Source organism: Balaenoptera physalus (assembly GCF_965194825.1).
Source record: "Balaenoptera physalus genome assembly, chromosome: 7".
Classification (NCBI taxonomy): Eukaryota; Metazoa; Chordata; class Mammalia; order Artiodactyla; family Balaenopteridae; genus Balaenoptera; species Balaenoptera physalus.
Genome location: NC_138886.1, coordinates 94407548 through 94414555, shown reverse-complemented (window position 1 = coordinate 94414555; position 7008 = coordinate 94407548). Strand labels below are relative to the sequence as shown.

At 46.4% G+C, this 7008-nt stretch overlaps 1 long non-coding RNA gene across 1 annotated transcript; it reads right to left on the bottom strand.

Annotated features, from left to right (window-relative positions):
• Positions 1-5669: 5669 nt before the first annotated feature.
• LOC309665244 lies at positions 5670-6448 on the bottom strand. The gene is made up of 2 exons (XR_014266276.1): positions 6262-6448; positions 5670-5886 (listed from the first exon to the last, which is right to left on the bottom strand). It is a non-coding gene; the product is annotated as an uncharacterized lncRNA (long non-coding RNA).
• Between the last annotated feature and the right edge of the window lie 560 nt (positions 6449-7008).

The window sequence follows — 7008 nt, the reverse complement described above, 5'->3', positions numbered from 1 at the left end:
CAAGGACCTACTCTATAGCACAGGGAACTCTGCTCAATAGTCTGTAACAACCTAATTGGGAAAAGAATTTGAAAAAGAATAGGCACATGTATATGTATAACTGAATCACTTTGTTGTACACCTGAAACTAACACAATATTGTTAATCAACTATACTCCAATAAAAATAAAAAGTTGAAAAAAAATTCACACATTCCTGCCAAAATGCAAACATCCCTGAGAAGGGTCAGTGTAAAGAAAAATCTAAAACAAGTAACTGTATAGACGAGACACTGAAAACCCATGTCAAACATGGTGAAGATACACAAACATCTGATATTTGGGAAACACAGCCATCCACTGATAAACAGTAGGGATCCAGCAAATTTTGTGAGCAAATTAACATTACAAAAAAATCAGCGAGCATCACTGGAGTGGGCTGGAGGGGAGTGAACACAGGAACAGGGAGCTGAGTTAGGAGGTAGAACAGTGTATTAGTCAGGGTTCTCCAGAAAAACAGAAACAATAGGGTGTGTGCGTGGAGAGAGAGAGGTTTATTTTAAGGAATTGATTCACATGATTGATTGTAGAGGCAGCTCGTCTAAAATCTGCAGGGTGGGCCGGCAGCTGGAGACCCAGGGAAGAGTTCATGTTGCAGCTGGAGTCCAAAGGTGGATTGCAGGCCGAATTCCCTCTTCTTCAGAGGACCTCAGTCTTTTCTCTCTTAAGGCCTTCAACTGATTGGACAGGGCCCACCCACATTTGAGAGGATAATCTGCTTTCCTCAAAGCCTGCTGACTTAAATGTTCATCTCATCTTAAACACATCTTCAGAGTAACGTCTAGATTCATGTTTGAGCAAATGGGTTCTGTGGCCTAGCCAAATTGACACAGAAAATGAACCATCACAGCCAGATTGAGTACTAGAAAGGAAAGACAAAGCATAGGGCTTTGTTTGTTTTGCTTGTCTGTCTATTTAGGCTGTGAAGGATGAAGGGACAGAATTTGGTAGCTGGGGGGAGAGAGAGGAAAGGAATCAGTGCTGATGAGAACTTCCCGTCCTGCGAACAGGCAGGGACATGGGTCTGGCCTTAGGAGAGGACGTGAGGCATAAAGGCGGAGAGCTGAGAATTAGCCAAACGTGTGCTTGCAGGGCAGCATCCACGCATTTCTGCCGAACTGAGCTGCAAGTTGACACTCTGAGATGGAATGGATGTTCAGAGGGAGCCAGTGTGGAAGCAGGAGACCGAGGATGTCTGTTTGTGGCGTGCTGGGCTACACGGTACCTTCCTGGCACCCAAAGGGCTGAGGCTGCTGCCGAGTTTAAGCGCATAGAACACATTCAGGAAAAGCAGCAGGAGCACGGCTTCCTCCACTGAGGTGGAGAGGCGAGTGGTGGTGGGAAGAGAGGTATTCCAGACAGAGGAAACAGCACCTGCAAACTCATGGAAACCAATGAGAGGGCTACAAGAGTCTGGATGTGACTGAAGTATAAGGGGCTAGGGACAAGCGGTCCCAAATGATGCAGGCAAGCCTGCCGGGGCCACATCCGTGACAGCCCATCATGTCAGGGGGCTGACTTAGTCCAGAAGGTAGCGAGAGCCCCTGAAGCAAGATGTTCTCATTCAAACAAGAAGGTCCAGACTGCAGTGCAGATGGCTGATCGGGTCATCCGGAAGAAATGCTGGGGGTCCAAGACAGGGAAGAGTCAGGGAAGGAGAGTCGGAAGCAGGCTAGTGACCGTGAGGGAAGGAAAAAGAACAAAGTCCTGGAAATGGCCCTAGACTTTGGTGACCAGGAGGTCACTGGTGCTCTGGCAAGAGCCATTTCAGTAGAGGGGTGGGGGCAGGAACCACAGGTGAGGAGGGGAGGCGCAAGCCAAAGGTCACTGTGTAGCTGTGTTGAGGATGGAAACGGAGAGGGGAAGGCAAGTCTTAGAGAGGCAGTGATTTTGGTTTTTGGAAGGACAGAGAAAACTTAACATATCTAGCTCACAAAGGAGATCAGAGGAGGAGAAAAGGAAGAAAGCTGGTGAGGATGGTCTCAGCCCTCTTGGGGAAAGAGAAGAGGGGACCGTCTGCTCAAAGAGAAGGGAAGGAGACAGAGGTTGCTGGGTTGAGGAGAGCAAATCTGGGAGCAGCTGCTGGAAGAAGCAGTGGGAGGAGGGGGGGACCCCAGGCCCCAGGGCCCATCACGGGGAGCCAGGGAGCATGGTTTGGAGAGCCGCCTGGCAATGCCCAAGCTGGGAGTGGGAGAAAAGGGCCAATTGGGTTTAGACCTTAGAGACTCCTAAAACTGGGTGCAGCTTGAGGTTGGGGGGCTGGGATGCAGGTGAATGAGATTAAACGATTGCTGCAAGATGTCTTTCCGGTGCTTCCAGTGAACTTAGAGACTAGAAGAGCTATGCTCAGCGGAGAATCTCAACCTGATTCAGCTCAAATGTTCCTTAAAGACTCTGAGTCTGCAATTAGTGGGCTGGACTCTTTAGAGAGCGTCTGTACTCCTCAGATAAATGGCTTCAGAACAGCAGTGGTCCTGATATGCAGGAACCATCCTGATTCCAATGCTAGGGCCTGCTGGCCACCAGCCCACTAAGACTGGGGCCCGAACTTCCAGGGCGTCTCTAGAATTCTGCCTGGGATGGCCGGCAAGGAACAGTCAGTCGCTACTGAAATGACTGTACAATCCTGGGGTCAGGAGCATCTCCTGTTCTTTCTCCTGCTGTCAGGAATCTCTGCCCCACAGAGGTGATTTTCGATCTGATGAGTCATGAAGCATGGATAACCTGAGGCTCACTTCAGACCCACGTGACTCATCCAGCCCAAAGATACCTCTGGAGAACTGAGATCGGGAGAGGGTGTTTTGCGAGGCTGCAGGGCCTGGCATTAACAAGTGTAGTCACTTTGTCCATTTAGTAGCTTTTAACCACTTAAAAATTGTTGTAGTCTTTCCTGAACGACCTATTAGAGGTAATAAGTTCCACATGTTGAATGAACAGAGAATTCTGTCCCATGAGGCCAGCTGTGCCATCTCTGTTTTAAAATTCTCTCCTTTCAATTTCAGAGTGAGATTCCCAGGTCTATTTTTTCTGAGCTCATCTAAGTGATGTCCTTTATCATGCTAGGTCTTGATCATTTCTGCTGCTTCAGTACTGAAGCCTTCCAGTGTTTAGTACCCGCTTCTGTACTGACTCGGCTCCTCGCCTCCCACCTCCCACCTTTGCCTTGTGTCCTCTCCGGGACCTTTTCTAGCTCCATCAGCTTTTTCTTCCTATTCAAGTTCACTTTTTCAAGCATAACTGGGCTAGGTCCCGGGACTCTCCTAATGAAAGAGGGGTGGTTCTAGAAGCTCACGTCTGGCCGTTAAGACATATGCACGCATAAGGCAGTCTAGACAGAAGGACAATGAAATTATATAGAAAAGCCTATGGGAACCCCAGTGGGCACCACTGAACCCTCTGGGGTAGAGAGTGGGGTAAGGGAGCGCCAGAGAGAACAGAATGAGGCTGAGCGCAGCAGGTGGAGAAAGCGGGAGGAAGGAGCCACACAGCCTTGTAAGTGCCAGAGGAGTGCTGGTGGATGCCCACGGGGAAACCCTCCCCCTTCCGCTTCCCAGACTCCCTTACAGTCAGACCATGGATATGCGACTCAGCCTTGGCCAATGGGACCTGAGGGAAAGTCTCTGAAGAGCTCACAGGAGAGTTTTCCTCTCTCTTAAAAAAAGACGTCTAAAAGAAGAAATAAGTTCATCTTTGCTACACATGGCTGTGCCTGCATGTGACTTCTTGAAAAGCTGCATCCATTTTCGTAACACGAGGAGGGGAGACACAGCCCAAGGATGGGAAGCATCTGTGTCCTCAGTAGTGTCTGTAGCACCTGAACAGACCCTTGACCCCCTCTGCCCCCAGAGCCCTGATATGAGAGACAAAACATATTCAATGGTTCAAGCCAGTTTTTAAAAACTAAACGTTACTTTTTAGAGCAGTTTTAGGTTCGCAGCAAAGTTGAGCAGCCAGTACAGCGATTTCTCCTGTACACTCTGTCCCGCACATGCACAACCCACCCTCACCATCAACATCCCTCACCAGAGCGGAACATTTATCACCACTGATGAATCTACATTGGCACGTCATAACCACCCAAAGTCCGTAGGTCATATTACACATCACTCTTGGTGTTGTAACTTCAATGGGTTTGGACAAATGTGTCCACCATTATAGTGGATATTCAGTCAGACAGAATAATTTCACTGCCTTAAAAATCCTCTGTGCTCTGCCTGTTGATCCTTCTCTTCCCACCAACCTTTGGCAACCACTGATCTTTTCATGGTCTCCATAGTTTTGCCTTTTCCAGAATGTCATATAGTTGGAATAATATAGGATGTAACCTTTTCAGATTGGCTTCTTTCACTTAGTGTTATGTATTTAAGTTTCTTCCATCTCTTTCCAAGATCAAGCCATTTTTAAGTACCACTTTCTTAAGGTATAATTGACATACAACAAACTGCACATAATTTGATGAGTTTCAATGTATGTGTACACCTGTGAAACCATCATCACAAGCAAGATAGTAAACATACCCACCCCTTTTGAAGTTTCCCTGTGCACCACTGTGACCCCTCCCTTTCTCCCCTCCCCACTCCACCCTAACCACAGGCCACCACTGATCTGCTTTCTGACACTATAGATTAGTTTGTATTTTCTAGAATTTTATAGATGGAACCATACAGTATGTAGTCTTTTTTTTTTTGGTCTGTCTTTTTTCATGCAGTGTGATTATTCTGAGATGTCTCCATGTTGTTGCAGATATCAATGGTTCATTCTTTTTTATTGCTGAGTAGTATTCCATGGTATGGCTATACTACAATTGGTTTATCCATAAACCTGTCGATGGACAGGTTGTTTCCACTTTGGGGCTATTAAAAATGAAACTGCTATGAACATTTGCATATAAGTCTTTGTGTGGGCACATGCTTTCATTTCTTTTGGGAAAATACCTAGGAGTGGTATGGCTGCATCATATGGTAGGTGTATGCTTATCTTTCAAGTTTTCTAATGTGGTTGTACCATTCTACATCCTCTCCAGCAGAGTGTGAGAGCCCCAGTGGCTTCATGTCTTCGTTAGCACTTGATATGGTCCATCTTTTTAATTTAACCCACTCTAATAGGTGTGCAGTGGTGTATCAATGTAGTTTTAATTTGCATTTGTCTAGTGAGTAATGATGTAGAGCATCTTTTCATACACGTATTTGCCATCCCTATATCTTCTTTGGTGAAGTGCCCATACTTGTCTCTAATTCATTTTTAATACAACTGCCACAGTAACAATTTCTTTCTGTCGAAATATGTATCTTCTTTACAAAAAAAAAAATGCACATTCATTGTAGAAAATCACCCTTAACTTTACCATTCAAGATGAGTCTCTGTTCATTTTATACATTTCAAATATTTTTCCAGTTTGTAAGTTGCGTGATAATTTCATTATAGGTTTATTTTTAATATATAGAGGTTTTTAAAAATGCTTTCACTCTTTGTCTTTGAAGCCATAATTATAAGATCTACTCTCCCCACAAGTTTTGTTTGTTTGTTTGTATGGTATTCCTATTTAAATATTTAATCTAATATTTATTTGATAAGTTATAAACTGGGAACTCATATTAGTTTTCTATAGATGTTGTAACAAATGGTCACAGATTTAGTGGCTTAAAACAACACAGATTTATTGCCTTATTATCCTGGAGGTCAGAAGTCTGCAATGGGTCTTAAGCGATTAAAATCAAGATGTCAGTAGGGCTGTTTCTCTTTCTGGAGGTCCCAGAGAAGAATGTGTGTCCTTGCTTTTTGCAGCTTCTAGGGGCTGCCTACATTCTTTGGCTAGTGGACCCCTGCATCTTTATCTATTCCGCTGTCTCTGAAAAGATACACAAGAAACGGATTAACTGTGGTTGCTCCTGAGGAGAGGAGGGACCTGGGTGGCTGAAAGACAAAGGTTGAGGTGGGGGACTTTTCACTGCATTCCTCTGGTGTATTTTGAATTTTGAATTGCATGCACTACTGCCTATTCGAAAAATAAATAAAACCTCAACAGTAATAATAAAAATAGTCATTAACTATAAAATAATTTAATATATTGCATAATTTTACAAATATATTAAAGTTCTATATATAAAACTATATGTCAGTAACTTACTATAGTATTAATGTTGGAAAAATAAGTAAACAATCAAGCAGATGGACTTCATTTGAAGCCAGTTACTAGCTGTGTGGTCTTGGACAAGCCACTTACCCTTTCTGAGCCTCTGTTTTGCTCTGAGCACAGTGACGTCTGTTACTGGGCAAATCAAACGAGAGTCAGGTGGAGAGTGGGCGCAAGGGCTGGCACTGCGCACGCGCGCGGAGCTGGTGCCTGGGGTGCGGATCGGCTCTGGGAAGTGGGAGGTGGTGGGCAGAGGACCGGAAGGTAACAGAGCAGGGCCTTCGTGGGGAGGGTGAAGCAGCCCAGCCAGCAGTCCGTCCTCTGGGAAGCAGTCATTCTGGTTCCAAAGGCACCTCTAGCCCGAAAGCCTGCAGCGCTGGTCCCGCAGTGGGACTTTCTTAGTCCCTGGCCTCTTCTTGGCCTCTTTCCTTTCAGCCACCAGCAGGGTAAACGCTTTGAGTTTACACGGCCCCAGACACCTGCCCAGGCCGAGTCCCTGATTGCTTCCTGGCTGGGGCGGGAGGACAATTGAGAAGCCAGAAGGGCTGCCGGGGCCCCTTCCCCGCGGCCCAGTGTCTCCTGAATTTCTCCTCCTTCCCGCAGTCGGGCGCCTCCTGCCGGCGCGCGAGCCGCCAGCGCCTTCCCGGCAGTTCATTCTCCGGAAGGAGAGGAGTCAGGAATCAACTAGTGGGGCAGGAGTTAGGGAAGTGGCTTCTTCCTTACCTCGTTTTGGTCGTGGGTAAAACTGAAGCACCGAAAGTTTGCGTCACAAGAGCAGGGCAGGGAGGCTGGGCTGCCGGGAAGTCCAAACCGCGACCCACCCGGCTCAAGCTGCGC